General features: G+C 43.9%; 1 protein-coding gene across 1 annotated transcript in view; it reads left to right on the top strand.

Annotated features, from left to right (window-relative positions):
- ephb1 (EPH receptor B1) overlaps positions 1-26,923 on the top strand; it is an 86,559-nt gene that overhangs the window by 30,542 nt on the left and 29,094 nt on the right.

Genomic DNA, 26,923 nt, shown 5'->3' with positions numbered 1-26,923 from the left:
CTGGATTAACCTCTACATCACCAGAGGAACAGAGGAGGAGTAGGATGAGGGTACGGCTAAAGGCTAACAGGACTGGTCGTTTAGTGTGTTCAAAGCAGAGAGTTAAAGGAGCAGGTTTCTGGGCATGAGAGAATAGATTCAAGGCATAATGTACAGACAGAGGTATGGTAGGATGTGAGTACATTGGAGGTAAACCTAGGCATTGAGTAATAATGAGAGAGATATTGTCTCTAGAGACGTTTAAACCAGGTGATGTCACCGCATATGTGGGAGGTGGAACTAAATGGTAGGTTAAGGCATATTGAGCAGGGCTAGAGGCTCTACAGTGAAATAAGACAATAATTACTAACCAAGACAGTAATGGACAAGGCATATTGATATTAGGTAGAGGCATGCGTAGCTGGGTGATCAATAGGGGTCCAGTGAGTGATTGGGCTGGCTGGAGACACGGCGATTCAGACAGCTAGCAGGCCGGGGCTACAAGCTAGCAGACTGGGGCTAGCAAGCTAGCAAAAGGGCCTTAGAGGGACGTCTCGACGGAGTAAAGTCTGTTTTGGTCTCCGCGTTGGTGATGTCGATAGACCAGTCGTGATGGATTAGTAGGGTTCCGAGTAGCAAAGGGGTCCAAGTCCAATTGGCAAAAAGGTATAGTGGCCCAAGAAATTGGCCGATGGATCTATACAGCTAACAGTCCAATATGCTCTAGACAGCTAGCTTCTAGCGGGCCGTGGCTTGCGGGTGGGCATTCAGGGGTGGTCGCGATGTAGAGGCCAGTTGAGTACCCCCTTGAGCAGGATAACTCATAGTCCAGTCGTGAAGGATCGGCGGGGTTCCGTGCCCCGCAGTAGAAGGGGTCTGGCTATTGTAGCCCAGGAGTGGCTGATGGCTCCTCGCATGGGCTCCAGGCTAATTGGTGCTTGCTCCGGAACCGACGCTAGCTGCGAAGATCCAGGTGAAAATGTCCAGAGCTTGCGGTAGGAATCCGGGGATATGGAGAGAAAATAGGTCTGGTATGCTCTGGTTTGAGTCGAAGTACAAACGGGCGAGAGCTTTCCGAACCAAAGGTTAGCTGATGACCGCTAGCAGTGATTAGCTGACTGCTAGCTAGTAGCTAGTGAGCTGGCTAGTGAGCTGGCTAGCTTCTGTTGTGGGATTCCTTATTTGAGGTGAATAATACTTTAGAAAAAACAGATCCGTACCACATTGGGTGAGGCGGGTTGCAGGAGAGTGTTTTGAAGTTGAGTTTTAGAAAAAAAATATTAAAAAAAGATATGCGAAGAAAAATACATAAAAATATATATACACAGGACACGATAAGACAAGGACAAAGGACGCCTGACTGCTACGCCATCTTGGATTATGTATGGTCTCTCCAGAGACATTCGATCGGGTTCAAGTCCGGGCTCTGGCTTGGCCACTCAAGGACATTCAGAGACTTGTCCCGAAGCCACTTCTGTGTTGTCTTGGCTGTGTGCTTACAGTCATTGTCCTGTTGGAGGTGAACCTTTGCCCCAGTCTGAGGTCCTGAGCGCTCTGGAGCAGGTTTTCATCAAGGATCTCTCTGTACTTTGCTCCGTTCATCTTTCCCTCAATCCTGACTAGTTTCCCATTCTCTGCCACTGAAAACATCCCTACAGCATGATAGTGCCACCACCATGTTTCACCATAGGGATGGTGCCAGGTTTCCTCCAGACGTGACGCTTGGCATTTAGGCCAAAGAGTTCAACTTGGTTTCATCAGAACAGAGAATCCGTTTTTTTTGGTTTTTTTTGTATTTTACCCCTTTTTCTCCCCAATGTCGATCTTGTCTCATCGCTGCAACTCCCCAACGGGGAGAGAGAGAGAGGAAGGTGGAGTCATGCGTCCTCCGAAACATGACCCGCCTAACCGCGCTCCTTAACACCCGCCAGCTGAACATGGAAGCCAGCTGCACCAATATTGCAGGATCCTGGCCCGCCACAAGGAGTCGCTAGAGCGCGATGAGCCAAGTAAAGCCCCCCCCCAAACCTTACCCTTACCCGGACAACGCTGGGCCAATTGTGTGCCGTTCTATGGGACTCGGGTCTGGAGTAATGCCTCTAGCACTGCGATGGCTTTCTACAGTGTTATTGCACCATTCACACTGAAGGGAAGTCAAGTGATGTAGTGGAGAGCAGGGTCCCAGGTTGTGAGAATGGATTAGCACAGACTGAACAGGCCAGCAGCTGATGGCTAACACAGTCCAGTGAGACTTATCCCCAGCCCAGCCGCCGGCCATCTTTCAGCCACCTGATGGTGGTGGTTTTAAGAGGCCTGATGTTCTGAGGGGGAAGGTCACTCCTGGAATGTGTGAGTGGATCAGCTCAGTCAGAGCAGTTATCCAGAGCCCGTTTAAAGGCTCCAAAGCTTTAAGTCTATTGTCCCAACTTGCCAAATGAAGCTTAAGCGGTAATCATCTCAGGGCTGTGGCCAGGGCCCTGGGTGAACCTGTATGTATGGGCCCTGTCGTCCAGAGGGGCCCAGCCCTGATAGGCCCCCTTAGAGGTGTTGAGAGAGGGAGGCTCCTGAGCTCCAAATGATCAGGGATTAGAGCACATAAACCTGTTTTTACCATGGCTCTCCCACAGCCTCCGGCCTGTTTGCCTTTCCCAGACAGCAGTGGAAAGGAGGCTGAGGGAGCAGAGGAAGAGAGATGGCGAGACAGACTGCTGAACTTCTGCTGAGTTTTGGATGTGATGATGGATGACACAAAGTTACATTACAGCTAATGACACATTGATATTCACCCAGATCAAGTTTCACAGTGTTCACACCAGCACAACCAGGCCTGTTATCAGGGGTAGCTGGAATGTTTCGGGCTATTTTGGGGTCACTGAAGTTCAATCGATGCAAAAGCACGCTCACTACATGGCCTTAGACAGACAGATATAATACGTATTCTGTTTCAGCACTGTGTGTATGTGTGGGCACCACATAGACGGTAATCTCCTCTTTCCTGTTGTGCTGAAATCTAGGGATTATGTTTTAAGGCGATTGCTCAAAAGACGTTAATTGGGAACACGCAAAGGTGTGTACTAAATAATGATTCCATAGGATTTCAAAACCTTTTTGGCACCTAACCCAATAGACTTTGTTTAACCTCTCTAGGCTAGGCGGGACGAATTCGTCCCACCTACGTAACAGCCACTGCCAGCCTGTGGCGCGATTTTCAAAACCTTAAAAATCCTATTACTTCAATTTCTCAAACATATGACTATTTTACAGCCATTTAAAGACAAGACTCTCGTTAATCTAACCACACTGTCCGATTTCAAAAAGGCTTTACAACGAAAGCAAAACATTAGATTATGTCAGCAGAGTACCAAGCCAGAAATAATCAGACACCCATTTTTCAAGCCAGCGTATAATGTCACCAAAACCCAGAAGACAGCTAAATGCAGCACTCACCTTTGATGATCTTCATCAGATGACAACCCTAGGACATTATGTTATACAATACATGCATGTTTTGTTCAATCAAGTTCATATTTATATCAAAAACCAGCTTTTTACATTAGCATGTGACGTTCAGAACTAGCATACCCCCCGCAAACTTCCGGGGAATTCGCTAACATTTTACTAAATTACTCACGATAAACGTTCACAAAAAGCATAACAATTATTTTAAGAATTATAGATACAGACCTCCTCTATGCACTCGATATGTCCGATTTTAAAATAGCTTTTTGGTGAAAGCACATTTTGCAATATTCTAAGTACATAGCCCAGGCATCACGGGCTCGCTATTTAGACACCCGGCAAGTTTAGCACTCACCATAATCATATTTACTATTATAAAAGTTTGATTACCTTTTGTTGTCTTCGTCAGAATGCACACCCAGGACTGCTACTTCAATAACAAATGTTGGTTTGGTCCAAAATAATCCATCGTTATATCCGAATAGCGGCGTTTTGTTCGTGCGTTCCAGACACTATCCGAAATAGTAAAGAAGGGTCGCGCGCATGGCGCAATTCGTAACAATAAAATTCTAAGTATTCCATTACCGTACTTCGAAGCATGTCAACCGCTGTTTAAAATCAATTTTTACGACATTTTTCTCGTAGAAAAGCGATAATATTCCGACAGGGAATCTCCTTTTCGGCAAACAGAGGAAAAAATCCCAAAGGCGGGGGCGGTCGGGGTCACGCGCATAAGCCAGTGTCCCTTGATCGGCCACTTGAGAAAGGCGATAATGTGTTTCAGCCTGGGGCTGGAATGACGACATTCTGTTTTTTCCCGGGCTCTGAGCGCCTATGGACGACGTGGGAAGTGTCACGTTAGAGCAGAGATCCTTAGTAAATGATAGAGATGGAAAAGAAGTTCAACAAATGGTCAGACAGGCCACTTCCTGTAAAGGAATCTCTCAGGTTTTGACCTGCCATTTGAGTTCTGTTATACTCACAGACACCATTCAAACAGTTTTAGAAAATTTTGGGTGTTTTCTATCCATATGTAATAAGTATATGCATATTCTAGTTACTGGGTAGGAGTGGTAACCAGATTAAATCGGGTATGTTTTTTATCCAGCCGTGTCAATACTGCCCCCTATCCTAAACAGGTTAAGGAGAGACTAATTATTAAAATATTATTTACGCAACACGTTCTGAAAACACACCTATTTTAGTGTAATAGTGTTTTTTAAATTTAACTAGGGAAGTCAGTTAAGAACAAATTCTTATTTACAATGGCGGGCTAGTGGGTTAACTGCCTTGTTCAGGGGAAGAGCAACATATTTTTACCTTGTCAGCTCAGGGATTCGATCTAGCAACCTTTCAGTTACTGGCATAACACTCTAACCACTAGGCTACCTGCCACCCCTGTGCATGCTACTTTTTGGCATGCTCTCTTTTAGGGCTCATTAGTAATACTAACTTCATTGTTGTCCCGAATGGTTGAATTCAACCTTGGCTTTTACTTCCATTAAGTTATTTCACAGTATTTCTGTTCAGAGAGAAAGTGAGGGAGATATCTAAAGAAAGAGAGAGGGGTAAGTCAAAAGAGAGAGACAGAGTGAGGGATACTGATTCTCTGTGTGCTGTATCTTTCTGGGCCGGAGCCTTTCGTAGACCAGGAGAATGTATCACAGGCCAGGGGTTATATCCCCACTTATCTCCAGCACCCCAAACAACACTACCAGCAGTACTCTCATCCACCAAGACTCTCCCACTGACCACAGAGCTGTCATATCACCACTTTTATCTCCAGCGCCCCACACAACACTACCAGCAGTACTCTCATCCACCAAGACTCTCCCACTGACCACAGAGCTGTATGTCTGCCAACAATTTCAATTCCCATCTCTGTCATAAACACAATTTTCGCTCTTTCTCTCTTTGTTTCTTATTCAAACAACACTGAAATGATAGTTTTGGGGTTTGTCATATGTGGTATTGAAGTACTCTCTGCTTTCTGTGCATAAAGCCTATAGTGTTGTTTGATGCATTACTTCCATAGTAAGTTCTCCCTTACAGAGTTGCTTTTCATAATTGTTTCTGTGGAAACCTAGTAGGCCCACTTGCAGCCTAGGGTCTGTAAAACATAGTCCAGGAAGCAGAAAAGCAAAACACTTAACTTGACATACCTGCAAAATGACACCATAGCCGATAGCAATACACTGACAAACTACTGCATCTGCCAATGTGTAACCAGACTAATTAGCCATACAGGAGTTTCTGTGAGGAGTAGTGAAGTCTGTTAGATGGTCTGATGAGAGAAATAGGGGAATAGTGTACTGTGGGACTTAAAACCCTTCATTATTTATGTTTGCTGTGAGAAGTAGCTGTCCTCCAGGCACCTGAGCTGCATGTACAGTGAATGTTTAAAGGGCCAAAGATTGTCAACTGTAGAATATATATAGAATATATATATACACACACACACCTGTACAAAAGCAGGCATCAATTTGCTCAAATCGACTTCAACATACTCCACGTTTTCCTCCAGTGACTTCAATTTCTTCAAATCAAATGACATTTTATTTGTCACATACACATGGTTAGCAGATGTTAATGCGAGTGTAGCGAAATGCTTGTGCTTCTAGTTCCGACAATGCAGTAATATCCAACGAGTAATCTAACCTAACAATTTCACAACAATTACCTTATACACACAAGTGTAAAGGAATGAATAAGAATATGTACATAAAAATATATATGAATGAGTGATGGTATAGAACGGCATAGGCAAGATGCAGTGGATGGTATAGAGTACAGTATTTACATATGAGATGAGTAATGTAGGGTATGTAAACATATAAAAGTGGCATTGTTTAAAGTGGCTAGTGATACATTACATCAAGATGGCAAGATGCAGTAGATGGTATAGAGTACAGTATATACATATGAGATGAGTAATGTAGGGGTATGTAAACATTATATGAAATGGCATTGTTTAAAGTGGCAAGTGATACATTTATTACATCCATTTTTCCATTATTAAAGTGGCTGGAGTTGAGTCAGTATGTTGGCAGCAGCCTCTCAATGTTAGTGATGGCTGTTTAACAGTCTGATGGCCTTGAGATAGAAGCTGTTTTTCAGTCTCTCGGTCCCAGCTTTGATGCACCTGTACTGACCTCGCCTTCTGGATGATAATGGGGTGAACAGGCAGTGGCTCGGGTGGTTGTTGTCCTTGATGATCTTTTTGGCCTTCCTGTGACATTGGGTGGTGTAGGTGTCCTGGAGGGCAGGTAGTTTGGCCCCGGTGATGCGTTGTGCAGACCTCACTACCTTCTGGAGAGCCTTCCGGTTGTGGGCGGATCAGTGGCCGTACCAGGCAGTGATACAGCCCGACAGGATGCTCTCAATTGTGCATCTGTAAAAGTTTGTGAGTATTTTTGGTGACAAGCTGAATTTCTTCACCCTCCTGAGGTTGAAGAGGCGCCGCTGCGCCTTCAGTTTGTCCGTGATGTGTACGCCGAGGAACTTCTCCACTGCTGTCCCGTCGATGTGGATAGGGGGATGCTCCCTCTGCTGTTTCCTGAAGTCCACGATCATCTCCTTTGTTTTGTTGACGTTGAGTGTGAGGTTATTTTCCTTTCAGGATACATTTCCACTGTATATAAAAATAATGCTTTTGCAAAGTCACATCGAATCTATCATAACCATACCGTACATAAGTAAAAAGAGAAAATACCAGAAAACAGTCTGAACCAAGCTTTCAGGGTCATGATAAGAGATCAGGAGAAGTAAGATCACACACCAGCCCCAGGTTCTTTACCCTGGTTTTGTTTTAGAATGCTTTTCCCTGTTCTTTTCTGCTCCACATCCCTGCCTCTCCTGGCTTGGCCTGCTTCCAAAGTAAACAGTCCTAGTTCTGCTTTAAGCCAGTAAACTGATAAAATGCTATAAAAACACTAGTGTAGCGTTCAGATTTAGTGAGAATTCGAGAGAGAGAGCCAGAGAGAGTCAGCGAGAGCCAGAGAGAGTGAGAAAGACAGAAGCAATTTCTTTTGTTTGGAATATTCACATTGTCTAAAGGTTAATGTGCCAATAACTCCTGGCTAATGCAGGTGATGTGTGTATGTTGTGCCACTGACATTCAGGTTGGGAATTACAGCACCAGACTTAATTATACTCAGTAAAGGGCAGACAGAGGTGGTTAGTTCATCTGCAAAGTTTTTTCACTGGCTGTTAGATAATGTTGTTTTTGCTAAGGTCGTGTTCGGTGGAGATAAACCACTGTTTTGGGAGAAGAATACCTGTGAGGATAAAAACAAATAAACAAACAAGCATAGAATGGAATTTACAATCTGACCTAATTACTGATGTTGGATGTTTCAGCTCATACCATCAGAATAACTACATGTGGAAGTATTACAACCTAATATCCAACTTAGCAGCTCATGTTTCCATGTTTTGAGTTCCCTCTCGTCCTTGATGAATCCTTTTTCATTTTTAATTTCACCTTTATTTAACCAGGAAGGCCAGTTGAGAACAAGTTCTCATTTACAACTGCGATCTGGCCAAGATAAAGCAAAGCAGTGCGACAAAAACAACACAGAGTTACACATAAACAAACGTACTGTCACGTCCTGACCAGTATAAGGGTTATTTGTTATTGTAGTTTGGTCAGGACGTGGCAGAGGATATTTGTTTTATGTGGTTCGGGGTGGTGTTTTTGGTAGAAGGGAATTTGATTTATGTATTCCGGGGTTTTTGGGCACTGTTCCTTGTTTATGTATTTCTATGTTTAGTCTGGTTAGTTGTATTTCTATGTTTAGGTTGATGGGGGGTTGGATTCTCAATTGGAGGCAGGTGCTTTCTCGTTGCCTCTGATTGAGAGTCCTATATATGGGTATGTGTTTGGTTTGGTGTTTGTGGGAGATTGTCTCTTGTTTTGCGTGTGTGAGCCTTACAAGACTGTTTGGTTGTTCGTGCGTTTTTCCGTGTTTATTATTTTGGTGTTCACTTTATTTCATAAATAAATATCAAGATGAGCATCCACATCCTTGCTGCGTTTTGGTCCTCCTTTCCCGACGACAACCGTGACAGAATCTCCCACCACAAACGGACCAAGCAGCGGAGGAAGGAGCAACAGGTGGACTTTGAGGAGCAAGGGGAATTTAAATTGGACCAACGGGAGAAATGGACATGGGAACAGATTATGGCCGGGGAGGGTCCATGGAGAAAATGGAGCGAAGACCGGGAACGCTACCGAGGAACACGACTGGCGTTGAAGCACGAGTGGCACCCCCAATAATTCTTTGGGGGGGGGCACACGGGTAGTTTGGCTGGGCCAAGGGTGAGCCCTAAGCCAGCTCCCCGTGTTTATAGGGAGGACCGTATGGAGTGGAGGGCGCCGTGTTTTGCTGAAGTGCGCACAATCTCGCCCATACGCACGCACAGTCCAGTGCGAGTTATTCCAGCCCCTCGCAGATGCCGTGCTAGAGTGGGCATCCAGCCTGGTAGAAGAATGCCTGCGCAGCGCGTCTGGTCTAATAGGACCAGGCTACCCTATGCCCGCTCTACGCACGGCAACCATCAGGCCCCTGCACAGCCCAGTTCGCCCTGTACTAGCACCCCGCTCGTACAGGGCTACTAGTTCCATCCAGCCAGGACGGGTTGTGCAGGAGGTGAGATCAAGACCGCCTGTGCGCCCCCATGGCCCGGTGTTTCCAGTTCCTGTCTCTCGTGCGGACCCGGAAGTGCGAAACCCCAGTCTGGCACGTCCAGTACCAGCACCACGCACCAGGCTTCCAGTGAGTCAGCCCAGTCCGATTCGTCCTGTTCCCGCTCCCCGCACTAGCCCTGAGGTGCGTGGTCCAAGTCTGGCACGTCCAGTACCAGCACCACGCACCAGGCTTCCAGTGCGTCAGCCCAGTCCGACTCGTCCTGTTCCCGCTCCCCGCACTAGCCCTGAGGTGCGTGTTCCCAGGCTGATACCTACAGTACCAGTACCACGCATCAGGCATCTAGTGTGTCAGCCGCTCGCCAGTCAGGAGTCGCCAGAGCTGCCCGCCAGTCAGGAGTCTCCAGAGCTGCCCGCCAGTCAGGAGTCGCCAGAGCTGCCCGCCAGTCAGGAGTCGCCAGAGCTGCCCGCCAGTCAGGAGTCGCCAGAGCTGCCCGCCAGTCAGGAGTCGCCAGAGCTGCCCTCCAGTCAGGAGCCGCCAGAGCGGCCCGCCTGCCCGGATCAGCCAGAGCGGCCCCCCTGCCCGGATCAGCCAGAGCGGCCCGCCTCCCCGGATCTGCCAGAGCGGCCCGCCTGCCAGGATCAGCCAGAGGGGCCCGTCGTGCCGGATCTGCCAGAGCGGCCCGTCTGCCCGGATCTGCCAGAGCGACCCGCCGCGCCGGATCTGCCAGAGCGACCCGTCGCGCCGGATCTGCCAGAGCGGCCCGTCTGCCCGGATCTGCCAGAGCGACCCGCCGCGCCGGATCTGCCAGAGCGACCCGCCGCGCCGGATCTGCCAGAGCGGCCCGCCGCGCCGGATCTGCCAGAGCGGCCCGCCGCGCCGGATCTGCCAGAGCGGCCCGCCGCGCCGGATCTGCCAGAGCGGCCCGCCGCGCCGGATCTGCCAGAGCGGCCCGCCGCGCCGGATCTGCCAGAGTGGCCCGCCTGCCCAGAGCCGAGGGCGTCTGCCTGTGACCCGGAGCTGAGGGGGTCTGCCTGTGACCCGGAACCGAGGGGGTCTTCCTGTGACCTGGAACCGAGGGGGTCTGCCTGTGACCCGGAACCGAGGGGGTCTGCCTGTGACCCGGAACCGAAGGGGTCTGCCTGTGACCCAGAACCAAAGGAGTCTAGCAGCGACCCGGAACCGAGGGGGTCTGCCTGTGACCCGGAACCGAAGGGGTCTGCCTGTGACCCAGAACCAAAGGAGTCTAGCAGCAACCCGGAACTGAGTAAGTCTATTAATGATCCAGAACTAAATATAAGTAACTGTGTTTCAAATGAGTCTGCCGACAGTGTGGAATGGAAGAGGTCTGCCTACGATCCGGAATGAGGGGAGTCTGCCTACGGCCCGAAACGGATTAAGTCTGTCTTCTTTCTGGAGGACAGTAGACCGGAGCCTGAACCACCACCTGTATAGGTGGGTTGGGGAGGGGGGGTGTAGCACAAGTGCTGTCGGTGATGGCAGCCACCCTCCCTTCCCTCCCTTTAGTTTAGGGGGATTTATTTTTTTTGTTTTTTGTTTTCTTTGTTTTGGGTTTTGTTTATTTATGAGGTGCATCCGGGGTCTGCACTTTTAAGGGGGGTACTGTCACGTCCTGATCAGTATAAGGGTTATTTGTTATTATAGTTTGGTCAGGACGTGGCAGAGGGTATTTGTTTTATGTGGTTCGGGGTGGTGTTTTTGGTAGAAGGGTATTTGATTTATGTATTCCGGGGTTTTTGGGCACTGTTCCTTGTTTATGTATTTCTATGTTTAGTCTGGTTAGTTGTATTTCTATGTTTAGGTTGATGGGGGGTTGGACTCTCAATTGGAGGCAGGTGCTTTCTCGTTGCCTCTGATTGAGAGTCCTATATATGGGTATGTGTTTGGTTTGGTGTTTGTCGGGGATTGTCTCTTGTTTTGCGTGTGTGAGCCTTACAAGACTGTTTGGTTGTTTGTGCGTTTTTCCGTGTTTATTATTTTGGTGTTCACTTTATTTCATAAATAAATATCAAGATGAGCATCCACATCCCTGCTGCATTTTGGTCCTCCTTTCCCGACGACAACCGTGACACGTACAGTCAATAACACAATAGAAAAGAAAACTAGAAAAATCTATGTACAGTGTGTGCAAATGTAGAAGAGTCGGGAGGTAAGGCAATAAATATGCCATAGAGGTGATAGATGTGCAGATGATGTTCCTTCCTCAGAGAGCCGCAGGGCTACAGAAGGTTAAGCTAGTCTGCTGCTCAGGACACATAATAGGAATAAACCTGAGGGGAATATGAGTGTTAGGATGATCCTGAGTGCAGTTTGATGCTGCTGCATCACGACAGATAAATATATTTAAGCAATAAGGCCCAAGGTGGTGTGGTATTTGGCCAATATAACATGGCCAAGGGCTGTTCTTAGGCACGATGCGAAGCGAAGTGCCTGGATACAGCCCTTAGCTGTGGTATATTGGCCATATACCACAAACCACCGAGGTGCCTTCTTGCTATTACAAACTGGTTACCAACATAATTAGAATAGTAAACAAGTAATTTTGTGTCATACCCATGGTATATTGTCTGATATACAACGGCTTTCAGCAAATCAGCATCCAGGAGCCAAACTACTAAGTTTATAAATAATAATAATAACCTTAGGCAAAGTCACAACACCGCGGTATACATTCTAACCACAACATGCATGTGCTAACCTGTTTGTTGTTGTGGCGTAAACATGCCATGATTGCCTGTGGTGCAGGTTTACCCCTCACTGCTATGAGGGCAGAGAGAGGGTACCATGATATGTGTATCATCTGACTGTAGAGAGGAGAGTGTCTTGTGTGAAGTAGTCGTGTGAATGTATACTGTATGTCCGAGAAGAGGATTAGAGGAGGTGGATGGAGGAAGTTTCTCCCCTGGTCTGAATCCCAATCTTTCTCTCCACTATATCCAATTCTCTCAATCGCTCTCTCTCTCTCCTTCTTTTTCCTTACATACATTCTGTGGACTCCCTCTGGAGTCACATCTCTTTATTCAGAGAATAAGAACATTTCCCCAATACATCAATTATCAATCATTGAGGAAATCGGCCCTAAAAATTATGACAATGCATAGGTTTAAGTTAAGGCGAAGAAGTCCATACATTGAAATCGTTATCAGGCCAAACTTTCCCCTAGCTTTTGTCACATGATTGTTGATTTTAAATTAACTGATAAAATTGTCCCTATCATAAGGAATTACTGTCATTCTTAATTGTGCCATCCCTTCAGGGGCTCCCGAGTGGCACAGCGGTCTAAGGCACTGCATCTCAGTGCTTGAGGCGTCACTATAGACACCCTGGTTTGAATCCAGGCTGTATCACAACCGGCCGTTATTGGGAGTCCCATAGGGCGGCGCACAATTGACCCAGCGTCGTCCGGGTTTGGCTGGTGTAGGCTGTCATTGTAAATAAGAATTTGTGCTTAACTGACTTGCCTAGTTAAATAAAGGTTAACAAAAAAATAATAAACATTTTAAAAATCTAGTGTTCCATTTCATACAGTTGCACCCTGTGGAAGTCCTGCTACAGTATATTTTGAGTCTTTGTACCTGCTCAAAGTGTTTGCCTTGAGAACCTTATAGTTAATGTGTTTACCCACAGCAAGTGTGCAAACCAGACTGAAATCTGTGATAGGCGTCACCAAGAAGAGGTATTGGGAGTCTGTTATCAAAAGAAAAACAGTGCTCTGTGGACTAAGGAGTGAAATGGAAATGGGAAACAATGAGAAAACACTGAACTCCTCTGTGTTTTTCATCTCTACTGTAGATAGGCTGGCTGACTTTCATGTTACCTTCTATGGCAAAATAACAGTGATTTTCTGCTGTTATGTATCAGAGTTTCACCTGCATCTTGGTCCTCACAGGGTAGGCTACTGGCTTCACTTAGTGGACATACTGAGAAGGGGCTGATCCAAGCACTGAACACAACAGTTACCTGCTGGGTATCTTGACCACTTATCTTGCTGTGTATGTTATTGATAGTGGCTTATACATACTTTTGGTAGAGGCAGAACTATTACATCATAATACACCATGGCTGATTTACATCAACAGAAGGCATATATTATAATACCACAAGTCCATGACCCTATTTAAGAGACATGACTAGTTAATAGGATGAGCGATTGACAGTAATAGTCTTCTCAAATCAAATTGTATTGGTCACATACACATATTTAGCGGATGTTATTGCGGGCGTAGCGAAGTGCTTGTTCCTAGCTCCAACAGTGCAGTAGTATCTAACAATTCACAACAATACACACAAATCTAAAAGTAAAATAATAGAATTAAGAAATATATAAATATTAGGATTAGCAATTTTAGAATGGCTTTGACTAAAATACTGTAGAATAGAATACAGTATATACATGTGAAATGAGTAAAGCCGTATGTAAACATTATTAAAGTGACTAGTGTTCCATTATTACAGTGACTAGTGTTCCATTATTACAGTGACTAGTGTTCCATTATTACAGTGACTAGTGTTCCATTATTACAGTGACTAGTGTTCCATTATTACAGTGACTAGTGTTCCATTATTACAGTGACTAGTGTTCCATTATTACAGTGACTAGTGTTCCATTATTACAGTGACTAGTGTTTCATTATTACAGTGACTTGTGTTCCATTATTACAGTGACTAGTGTTCCATTATTACAGTGACCAGTGATTCCTTCTTAATATCCTTTTAGTAAATCCATTTAACCATGAGAGAATATCACAATGCCTTTATCACAGCAGACTAAGGCTGCAGCTGGTGTTTTAAAGCCTTTCTCATTTTGGCAGTATAGCAACTTTAATTCAGCTTTGAATAGATGTTGTTTTATTGGTGCGTTATCAATGTGAAAAGACAGGGATATTTCCCAGTGAATTATAGCTCCGTGTGTGATGGTGTTGCGTGAAATGTCTGCTGGCAACCTATTACCTGAGATAAAAAGAGCGATTGGAGGCAGCTGTCAAGCTCAGAACTTGTTTACCTCAGTGGATGAAATGTGTCACTCACTCTGACTGACAGTTACATTTCCTGTGTAAACAATATGTGAGCATGAATGTAGCCCTTTGCACAAATATCACGATTCCCAGGTGTGATATTTGTGTGATCTTGTGCTAGTGAACACACACACACACACACACACGCAGACACACACATGCAGGCACACACGCACGCACACACACACACACACACACACGCAGACACACACATGCAGGCACACACGCACGCACACACACACACACACACACACACACACACACACACACACACAGAGCACTTTCTCTCACACACCTATAATCCTGTCCAGTGGTCTGAACCCTGTCTCATCCTCTCTCTCGGTGTATATAGTAAACAGAGACAGCTCTTTATTGCTGAGTGTGTTTACTATGGTTATTAAAGGTTGTCAGCAGCCAGGCTAGCAGCTTACAGAGCAGTGTCTTGCCTTCTTCAGTTATGTCTCATCAGATTGATGGCTGGCTGGATAGGGGCCCGCATCTAAATCGAGAGAACTGAGAGAGAGAGAACTGAGGATCACATGCCTCTCTCTCAGGGTAAGAAGAGAGGATAGATTTTAGACTGGCCGAGGGAAAGAAAAGATTGAGAGGAGTACTTTTTTGTTTTTGAGTGAGCGTAGGGGTGTATTGTCACAAAGGACTCATTCTTCCTGAGTGGATGTGAAGTGTTTACAGAGGTGGAAACATACCCTCACTGGGGAACCTCGGCGGCCAGCTGCTCTGGGTTAAGTTTGCCCTCGAGATACTGATAGAGACATACTGTAGCCCTGCTCAGAGCCAGAGGACCTTCAAGCTGCTCCACTAGGGGAGTTCAGGCCTCCACTGGCCCTCAGTCATAGGGCACATTGACAGGCCCCTACCTCAGCTAACAGCTGCCCAGAGTCAGATTTCTGCCTGAGAGGAGAATCTCAGCACTCTAGCCTGTCTGTCTAGGAAGGCATGGCTATCCCAGTAGTGATAGACCTCTGATTCTTCAGGCAGCTGCCAGTTAAGTTTACCTCTACCGTACCAAACATACTGCACATCCTCCACATCCCTCTACTTCCATATTCCTTGAAACTCACTACTTCATCTCAGCCATTGTTTCCTCAGCCCCTCCTTCTCACATGACTGGTGACCTTTTTACCTCCTCAGTCCAAATACCTATGATACCCACAGGCACACACCTGTCTCAGTCAGCCCATAGCAAGGGTAACCCATTTTTTTAACTCTTTATTTAACTAGGCAAGTCAGTTACAAACAAATTCTTATTTTCAATGACGGCCTAGGAACAGTGGGTTAACTGCCAAGTTCAGGGTCTGATTTTTACCTTGTCAGCTCAGGGATTCGATCTTGAAACCTTGCAGCTACTAGTCCAATGCTCTAACCACTAGGCTACCTGCCGCCCCACCAGGGTAACCCAAGATGACAGGTAAGGTAAATGTGCCACACCCATAGGGTATCATTAGCCACCTGTCAGTTACATTACATGCACACATGTAACACATGCCACAAGCATACATACATTTATTTTCACGATACATGTATGCTTATAACAGATGTCAGAGTTCCAACACACTCACTGCTGAGTTTAGTCTTGAAGGAGATTGTACAAAAACTGTTTCTCTTTGCCATGAGGGACATTTTCAACCTCTTAACCACTTTGCTTCAAATCCCCCCAAACACTCAACACACTACCATTTCACCTGGAGTGTCCGTGAGGTGTTTCCACAAGTGAGCCAGCTTGCCCTTCTGCACTGCCACTCAAGTGGTCTTGGTAGCCCCTGGCCATATCGTATTTAAACTCCAGAGTCCAGACATTTTTACACAGGGCTAGGACATGTCTGACAACCACTCTTGAAAAACACAGTTGTCACCAACAGGCTGTTCGGGCGGTAACATTTGGTCAGCACTTCACTCCAGTAGCATTGGTAGCACGTAGCGCTGTCAACACAGTGGAGTGAGCTCTGCTCAGTGCACTAGATAGGACAGAGAGACAATGTTGTTCAGTTGTGTCTACTCAATATCCTGTCAACACTCTACTTCACTCCCAGTCAACACACACTGTATCAGAAATACTTACAAGGACTTGGAGAATGTGGTTTGTCAGCAGGAATGGTAATTGAATAGTCTGATAGGATTTATTTTCTGTCCTCCCAATTTGAGAGAACATGATTAATATGTTGTTTTCTTCTTTCCTCCACGTTCCCCCTTCCCTCTAAGTAACTCTGTGAAGAATTCCTCACAGGAGCTTATTAAGAACGGTGCCTATGGCCAGATGTCTTTGGGTCTCCTACAGCAGGCAGGCATACTGCATTGAATATATGTATCTTGTCTATTCTCCCCTGGGGCTGTATGTTCTGTAGAGCTTCTGTTTCAGGTTACAACGCATCTATATATACTTCTTTCCATGGTCCCTGTGTTGTGTTGGATGTGGATAGCAGTATACCTCTGTCTCTCCCACTGTTCCTTACCTTAAGAGTACCTTTCAGACTCCTATTGTTCCGGTTCTTTAGGGCCATGTCGCAATGTGCCTCAGGAGTCAATACATTCTCCAGACATATCTGTCTGAGTATAGTTGTTTTCCGGAACAAATCATTCAAATAAGTATGAGTGTGTGTGTTGTTATATTTTGTCTGTTTAATGTGAGACGAGCTCCGAAATGGAGCTAGCCTGGTGCTCTGGGAGGCCGAGTGAGGATGTGATTGTCTCCTGCAGAAGGCCAGACATGTTGTTTATAATAAACTCCCTTGTTACAGAGAGAGGGATTGATTATGAAAGAGATGGTGTGAGAGAAAGGGTCTCATCCCCTCCACTCATACAGGGAAATCATTTGTGGCTGGTATTGTTCTGAGTCTAATTCCTGGCTAACAGCTTCAAGGTGGTCATTCCTAGATGAGATCCAGCTTTTGTGAAATTAACGTCAGATTTGACTTTTCGTGGTAGGTTAGGAGAATTTACACAGCAGGTTAGGAGAATTAACATTGTAATGTTAGGAGATTTAGGTTAAGGTCAGGAAAAGGGTTAGGGTTAGCTCAAATGCAAAGAACATCTACTTTAAGTTAATTTGACAAAAGCTGGATCCCTTCTGGCCCTTCCCGTTGGGGTGTGTCAACAAAGATGGATGCTTGCAATTAGCTTTAATCCCATTTCCGTGAGCTACTATCTGAAGCCAGGCTTTTAGAATTACGAGTCAGAGTTATATACCCCATGCACAGGGTTGGACATAAGTTATGATCCCTTCTGCTAATATTTGGTGGAAGTGTAAGGCATGAAAGGGTTTGGTCTCAATGGGGACCTTTGCTTTTTATCTCTCTCTCACCAGTAACATAGCATTACTTATTTCTGTTCAGAATGACTGTTCACCTGCTCTGTTGGCGCTTTTACCAGAGCTCTTCAGCCCTGCTCAGTGGATCAGCAGGTAATTGAGCTGTCATCTCCTCAAGTCAAATATGAGGCAGGCAGACGCCACAGGCAGACGCCACAGTCAGAGCATGTTTAAATATCGAGACTGAACTATACATCTGGAGAACTGACTGCAATTACAATGGAATCTAGGGTGACAAGTCCTGGTGAATTCAGAATGTAACTACCTGCGAATCTATTCTCGCCTGTTCCTGTGAGTCCTGTGAGATAATGATGTCTACTCAGAGCAGTGAGGGAGCCAGTAACAGGCCTGTAATGGAGTCCATAATGTGTTGCAACTAAGAGTTGTGTGCGGATGCCAAGTCTCAGTAGGCTTTGTACTGGGTAATAGTGCAGTCTTCATCAAGCAGTAATAAGGTTGGTCTCTCCTCAGCTAATATACAGCATGTACTGAGGCACAGCTGTGTGCAAACTGCCACAGGAGCCATAGGATAGAGTCTGCTGCAATAATCAATTTACCCAATGATGAATATGTAATGGCATGGACAAAAATAGAAAGAGCTATAACTAAAATGTGCGATTCAATCATGAAAGCAGTTCAAAGGAGTTCACCATAATTTTTGGTGAAATCATTGTAAAATGCACATATCTTGTTAATTCATAGGGATGGAGTCTTCTGGAAGGTGCTTTGTCTCATGCTTTGGGCGGTCTGGTCTGTCTGTCATCCATGTTCTCTCATGGCATGTCCATCCACGGCCTGTTCAACTCAATCAGAGCCCAGTCATTCCTCCAATCACTCTTTCAGCAGCAGGAGTTCTACTGATGAAATCTATGCAGGGAGAGGTACTGAGTGGGTCACCCTCTCAACACTCAATCATCTTGGGCAAGCAATCATCCACTACAACAGGAGAGCCAAGATCTACACGAGATCCTCCACTTTTCACTATTCTCCACACGGATGATTCAGGTTTTAGGGTCTTATGGAAACATAGTTTTACACTTGTATTGGAAGTGGTGCTACCCTTAGTCATCCTTCCTGATTCCTCTGGTGTTCTAAGTTGGTGTTTGTATTTGCAGATGTCTCTCTCTCTACTAATGGCCAAAGTAGTCCTGCTGACCTTTCCTGTTTCAGACAAACTACCGTAGAGAAAGGTAATTAATTAGTGCCTGGAGAGCAGAAATGAATTCCATCGCATCGCTCCCACATGTCCTCTACAAGGAGAACAGCAGCGCCTGGCACACACTGTGTGTGTGTGTGTGTGTGTGTGTGTGTGTGTGTGTGTGTGTGTGTGTGTGTGTGTGTGTGTGTGTGTGTGTGTGTGTGTGTGTGTGTGTGTGTGTGTGTGTGTGTGTGTGTGTATGCGTGTGTCTGTATGTGTGAAGGACAGTTTTGTCAATAGTTTAAGGAGGGAAGTATATTTCCCAACTCTGATTCAAACAGCAATTGTTTTTGATCTCTGTTTATCTCAGCTGGAAACTTGGATATACGGTGCGTACAGTATATGCCAAACATGTTATGCTGTAGTTTATTCAAAGCATGGTTTGTTTTTGACAGAGGAAAGTGAAAGCGACAGAGAGAATGCTAATGTCCCATGAGAGGAGTTTGCCTCACACTGCCTCCTCCCTGAAATCTCTTCACTATAAATACAACTGGAACAGTTCCAGCCTTATAAATGTGTCACCCACACTGAGTTGGAATGGGATGGGGAATAGAATTCCCTAGGTACAGCCTCTTCTTTACAGGCAGAGTCTCCACCGGTGGGATTTGACTTCGAGGAACTAAATAAATGTTAGCACACATTCTAGCAGGGTCAAGTGAGCGGTGTCACCACTGACTGCATAATTGTTTAATTAGCTCAGTCAGACTTTCCACCATAACCCAGTCTCCCCTGCCCAGTGCACTACTACACAGTTAGGTATCTGTCCCTCCAACACAGCCACTAATGTGAGAGCTCCCTCAGTACTGGGCTCATATGTATTCTCCTTCAGTACTCTAAATGTGATTCGTATGAAGCCTCCAGCGTATGGCTGACAATGTAGCCACTTACTATGATAGACAATTACATTTCATTTATGTACTGCAGCACTATTGACAAAGTCATTTGTAAAGGAAGAATGTACAAACAGAGATAGGGGCTGATGTAAATGAGTGCGTATGCCAGTATTGTGCAAATGCTCTGAAGCCAATGTCAGTTATGAGATATATTTGGGAGACATACCTAGATGATTGAAAAGAGAACACACACAGTGTCAGTATTCAGTTATCAACCAATTCAAAACTTGGTCCTGTTTTTGGCCTCTAAAGTCATTCAGATCTACAGCAACTGTGAATGTGTTACATCAGTGATACAGTTACAGCCATATGTTTTGGGGCATTTAAACCGTTGGTATCGATGGTATAGGAGGCTATAGTGACAGCTTTTGGGTGGGGTGAGACACTGTGAGTGTATTCTTTCACATTTTCCCCCCATCCATGATCAAGGCTTGTACCCCTCTGTGTTTGAATTGCACAAATCCATACTTTTGTTTGTTCCTACTGAGGGAAAAAGAAGGTTATGTTTGTTAGGGCACAGAGAGCGCTCTCGTCTACAGCTCTGCCCTGAATCCATGGGCAGTCGCCCAAAACAAATTTGATAAATCTATTGGGAAAATGTGCTTTCAGATATGTTGAACATAGTGTTGCACCTGTGATATGTTGTTAAGGCATATCTTTGAGCTGAGGTTAAGGAGATCAGAGGCTGCTGGGTAATTAGCAGAATAGTTTTACATTTTACAATAAAGTAATTTAGCAGAGTGACTGAAGAGTGACTTACAGCAGTGAGTGCATGCATTTTCCCATACTGGTCCCCTGTGGGAATCCAACCCACCACCCTGGTGTTGCAAGCGCCATGCTCTACCAACTGAGCCACACGGCCCAACTGAGCCACAAGTTCAAGGCCACACTTCATATTATGTTAGTTGTGTCCATTCATACAGTATTACTTCAACCCTCAACATTTGTCCTCACTGTGTTACAGATAAGACCGGTTTATGTAAAGATTTGAACTGAGTGAGTGATGACACTGGCCAACCATTCCTGAACAAAGAGTTATTGATATTGTATCCATATGAATCTCAGTGCTTCAGTGGGTCAGGGTATTTAATCATGATCTCTGATTCCACTGGCATGCACAGACTATTGACTAAATTATACATTTGCACAGCAATATGCATTGATTGTCCATTCTATAAATACTTAGGCCAAACATAGAATGATCTCTGGCCTTCTTTGCTCTCTCTACTGCCAGTCTCTCTTTTTCCTATTTCAACCTCCATGGTGGCTAAGGTTGTGGTTACATTTCTATTGAGAGGCAATCATCTGGACCATTAGATCTCCCACAGTAGCTGGTCATTTTGGCCAACCATGACAATTACAGTGTGTCATAGAAGGGTGTTTTGTCTGTGCAATATCTTTATCACACTTTCACCAAACCTGTGCACGTGTTGAACTTTTCCTGATAAGTGTCTTTACTTTGAACCTTCAGACTTTCAAAATGTTGATGGCACTCAAATCTGAGGCGACATACATCGTAAAAACAGAGAATATCTAGGACAAAAAAAAATTCAGATTGTGTGTAAAAGAATGCTAGACAGTATCTATACCTGAATAGTTTTTTTTGTCATCCTGACAGGTATGTCTGAGGCGAATCACTGTGTGATCACCTTGTTGTGATGAGACGTGATGGTGCTTTCATGGTGTAGCATGTTATCCAGAGAACTGGCTCTATAAATAAGAAAGCCTACAAATAAATTGGGTCATGCTTCCCATACTAAAAACAGATGCAGTTCAATAACACATTGTGGCATAGAATACTTTTCATGTGTAAAAATCATCTTGAGACTGGTTGTCCTGTTATACAACTGATTTTGATAACAAATGCATCCGTACTCATTTTGTGATGTTGCATTGTGGAATTCATATGCAGTGCCTTGCAGAAGTATTCAGACCACTTGGATTCCTTCACATTTTATTGTGTTACAAAGTGGGATTAAAATGGATTTAATTGTCATTTTTTAAATGGATTCAATTGTCGAAGTGGGATTATTATTTTTTTTACCCAAGATAAATAAACAACTCATAAGAACTATTCAGTCCCTTTGTTTACGCAAGTCTACATTCGTTCAAGAGTAAAATTAAGCTCAACAAATCACATAATAGGTTACATGGAGTCTGTGTGAAACAATATGGGTTGACATGATTTTTGAATGACTAACCCTTCCTCAGTCCCCCATACATACAACATCTGTCCCTTTCCAAAAGCTGCCCCTTAGTCAAGTATTGAATTTCAATCACAGATTCAACTACAAAGATCAGGGAGCTTTTCGAAAGCTTCATAAAGAATGGCAGTGATTGGTAGATGGGTAACAATAACAAATCAGACATTGAATATTCCTTTAAGCATGGTCAAGTTTTTTTAATTTGTTTTATTTTACCTTTATTTAGCTAGGCAAGTCAGTTAAGAACAAATTCTTATTTACAATGATGGCCTAGGAACAGTGGCCTTGTTCAGGGGCAGAACGACAGATTTTTACCTTGTAAGTTAATAACTTTGTTGTGGATTATGTATTAAACCACCCAGACAAATCAAAGATACAGTCGGCCTTCTGAACTGAGCTGCAGGATAGGAATGATACTGCTCAGGGTTTAATGGCTGTGATGGGAGAAATCTCAGGATGGATCAACAACATTGTAGTCCTAAATGACCGAGTGAAAAAAATAATACAAATATAAAGAATACAAATATTCCAAAACATGCATCTTGTATGCAACAATGCACGAAAGTAATACTGAAACAAACATAACAGCAAATTAATAGACTTTTTGGCCTAAATGCAAAGTGTTGTGTTGGATTTGCCCTCAAACATATCACCACTGGTGGTGGCTGCATCATGGTATAGGTATGCTTGACATTGGCAAATACTGGGGAGTTTTTCAGAATAAAAAGAAACGGAATGGAACTAAGCACAAGCAAAATCCTAGAGGAAAAATCACTTCAGTCTTCTTCACACCAGAGACTGGGAGAGGAATTCACATTTACTTCAGTCTTCTTCACACCAGAGACTGGGAGAGAAATTCACATTTGAGCAGGACAATAACCTACAGCACAAGGCCAAATCTACACTGGAGTTGCTTACCAAGTAGACAGTGAATATTCCTTAGTGGCCAAAATACAGCTAAGAGAAAAAATTGCTTGAAAATCTATGGCAAGACTTGAAAAGTGCTGTCTAGCCATGATCCCCAACATCTAGACAGAGCTTGAAGAATTTTGAAAAGAATAATGGGCAAATATTGCACAATCTTCTAGACTTACCTAAGACTCACAGCTGTAATCGATGCCAAAGGTGTTTCTAACATGTTCAGAATTGACTCAGGGAGCTGAAAACTTATGTAACGACTGTATTTTAGTTATTTAATTTGTATTAATCTTAATAAAATACAAATTATTCTACTTTGACATTACAGAGTATTTTGTGTAGATTGTTGACAAGAAAATGTCAATTAAATCAATTGTTTAATCCCACTTTGTAACCAGGGGCGAAAATCTGATATCAACTTTGGAGGGGACAATTACATTAAATTTTCTCAAGAGCAATTCCTGAGGGGGACACCAAAAGTAGTGCTGTAACACATAGCCTACGTTTAATATGGTAAATGTATATTGAGGAACCAAAGAAATAAGGTGTTTGCCGTACTCCTAACTACCGGTACCCAAAACTACACAACTAATCACAACAGCAATACCATTGCCTTTAACAAATCTTAGTTCAGTCACCAGTTTAAGTTGAGAGTGGGGGTATCCATGGCATTTTCCAATTATGTTCCTATTTAACAAGTCAAAAAAATGGAGAACCTTTCATAATGTTGCAAAACAAAGACTCAACAAACTTACCTGAGACTCCCTGTCTCTACCAGTCTGTCCCTGCATATCTGTCCCCAACTCTGCTGTCTGTGTGCCATCTGTTGCCTGCTCTGCCTAATGACATCATTGTGAAACATTCCATTAGCATTTCACTTCTTTCTTATGAACATTTTATCAACTAGTCTGAGATATTAGGCTACTAGGGTTCTTTGCGTTTTGGTGTACTGAAAAATACTCTGATGTCCGTCTTTTTTCTGCCATTTTTCTGCCATTATTCTACCTGGTTGACTACACACACACAGTATGTAGGTTATTTACAGTAGGAGATGGGCTTCTATCATTTTATCTTCTATCATTCTATATGGGCTTCGATCTAAAAGGTAGCTAGCAAATGTGAAACGGATTGCAGTGACAAGAGTTGACAGCTGTATGAGTTCACCATTTACACAACATATGCTGCAACCTTTTGTAATTTTAATCGTTTGTTTCATATTGGCTGGCTTCTAACAATAGCTGAATTTGCAAAGCTAGCGAGCACCAATTCAGTGGTGTTTGCTATAATCTTTGCTACCCGGGTTAAATAAAGGTGAAATAAAATATATAAATAAAAGTTCCCTTGCGACAATTTAGCTTTTGCAACAAGACCATTAAATATATTTAAAACAATGGTAGAAGAGAGTGTAGTTCTGTTCAGTTTATCGCTAACCTTATCACAGGGACTTTGAAGCACTAACTTACATGCATGCTGATCTTGGAATAAATTGACGATAGCAAAGATTCCATCTTTGACGACGCCACATAAATGGAATAGGTACTAGCTAGCTTAATAGTTAATATTTGCACGCTAGCTCTGCATATTCAGCTAGTGTGTGTGCGCGATTGACTGGATTAAGCTCACGTCAGTTACGTGCATTGAGTGCCTTTCAGACAGTAGATATGACCTCTACGTTACCTAGCAAGCTAAGGAACTGGCAGTGGATCAAACCATTGTGAGGCAAAGGGTGGGGGGGTCGCAATCTTTTGAAACTTAAAAACGCGCTATTAAGTGTCTATAATCAGCACAATTGCTTTCATTGCGTATTATTAATATTATTTAAATTACATAGTTATGTTTCAGTGATATATTGGGGGGGACAAATCATATTTTTCCCAGGATGGGGGGGTCGTGTCCCCCCCGGGATTTCCGCCCCTGTTTGTAACAAAATAAAATATGGAGAAATCGAAAGGGTCTGAATACTTTTGCAAGACACTGTAAATTGTATTGTGTTACTTGCTAGTTGTATAGAGATGTTTAAAGTATTGTTATCGAGTAGTAATAAATTATGTTGTTATATTGTTATGTGGTATTGCTGGCTCATGATTTGTCATAATGTATCAGTGTAAGGTATTGGTAGCTGGATGCTGAATAAGTGTGCCATCATTGGAAAGTACAGCTGGCACACTGTGACAAATCGTGTGCTGGGAAATGGATTTACTTCAACACTGAACACAGATGTTAACGTGTTCTGGCTCATTGCGTTCTCGTTGTCCTACCTTGCCTAACTGCATAGGAGGGATAATGTGACTGTGGTGTGGCTTGTTCTGTGGGTCTCTGTAAAGGCAGAGTCGGCATGGTTCCTTTCGTGATAAAGCCCATAACACTCCACTGACCGATTAGGCGTACCACAGTTTCACGGGGCCCTCACGCAAGGTCTGAGCAATTCAACACATTTTGGCATGGGGCAATGATCATTTTTTTCTCCGTTTTTGCAGCTAATCTCATGCTATTCTGCACATTTTGCCATGAGGCTGAGAGAAAATGTTGCTGTTTTAAAGATAATTTCCTGTAATTCTACACATATTGCCATGGGCCAAAAGGAAAATGTTCAGTTTTATAGGTCATCATGCTATTCTACACATTTTACTATTAGGCTGAGAGAATTTAGCATTTTTTAAGATACATTTTACAGATAATTTCCTGTAATTCTAAACATTTTTGCTATAGCTTATGACGTGTGCATATGTAATCTGGGGAAATGGTCTGGAGTGTCTTGTCTACAACATCTATCCTGGATGTCAATCCAAAGTGCCTGTACTTCCATGATGAAATCTGAGATTTCCTCTGATGATCTGCTAATTCTGAAGAAGCCCTAATAGGATTAATGTGAGGCTTTGAGCTCAGTAAAAGTGAAAGGCAGGCAGGTACCCTGCGGCTGGCCCTGGGCCTGCTCTGCTCTGCTCTCCTCTCCTCCACTGACTACAGAGAACAGCCTGTTCATTGAGACTAGGATTTAAGGATAAGTATCTGTATACAGAGATAAATAAAAAAAAGACAGGATGGCATGATACTACCCTGACCAGTTTGCTGATAAGTGGGAGTGCATCAGTGTGGAGGACTGGTAGGAAGCTGAGTTGGTGTGAGAGTGAGGGGTACTTTTCTGCATTTTGCATGGTGCGGTTGTTTGGCAGGTGATTGGACCAGACCCTCTCTCTGTAAAATGGCTGTTGTTGTCGACTGATGATTTGCCATGCTGCTTTCCACCCTCTGGCTCCCAGAAAAATGGGGAAGGAGGAAGAGCGAAGAATGGATAAAGATAGAGAGAGAAGAGAGGAGACAGACAGATAGTCAGACAGACCCACAGACCTGTTGATATATTGGGGCAATTTTCTTCTTTGAACAAAGGGATGTGACTCCATGCCAACAAGGAGAGAGAGAGAGAGAGATCTGATTCTTATTATTTTCAAATTGTAAATATCCAAAGTAAGCTTTGGCAATTTGTACATTGTTACGTCATGCCAATAAAGCGAATTGAAAATTGAGAAAGAGAGAAAGAGAACAATTGTTGTGGTGAAACAGCACCAATAATCCAAAATGTGAATGCCCTTGTGGCTCTGTAAGCAGTGTTAGTTGTTTTTCATTTGAACCCCTCTGCCTTCAAGCCAGGTGTGGCAGTTGGTGGCACCGGTGTTTGTATACCTGCTGATGCACTATCACGGACGTGATCAATATGTCCCGGTACATCAATATTTAATGCACTCCTCTGCAGAAATCACCCACCAATAACCTATTGATCAGTCCCAGGCCGAATATACTTTTAGACTGTGTGAAAACAAACACAGAGGGGCAGCAAAACAACATGATGTATTTACCAAGGGCAACACTTTGAATGATGTCCACAGAGAATGGTTTGTTATATACTGTCCTGTATTTACTACACCTACACACTTATTCCAAACAAGTGTAAGAAAACTTTGGAGCTGTGAGCATATTTGATGTTCCTGAAAACAGTAGGTCATGCAATACTTTTGGTTTGGCAAGTAAATCCCTCTTTCCATGTCTCTTTTTATTTGTGGTTATATATCTTCCCCTTCAAGAATGTCATGGTCTCTTTTCAGAACCAGAGTCTATTACTAAAGAAGTGAAGAGTGGTGATAGCTCATACTGTGTTTCTCAGAGTCAGTTTGACAATAGTGAAATGTAATGAAATGTGTAGAGTGGGCTGATCTGTCTGATTTTGTCTGGCCCATTGGTTAAAGGGCTGATACACTTCCAGTAATG

Source organism: Salmo salar, chromosome ssa23 (assembly GCF_905237065.1).
Source record: "Salmo salar chromosome ssa23, Ssal_v3.1, whole genome shotgun sequence".
In the NCBI taxonomy this organism is placed as follows: Eukaryota; Metazoa; Chordata; class Actinopteri; order Salmoniformes; family Salmonidae; genus Salmo; species Salmo salar.
The sequence above is the reverse complement of the archived record's forward strand: the minus strand, read 5'-3'. Positions and strand labels throughout refer to the sequence as shown.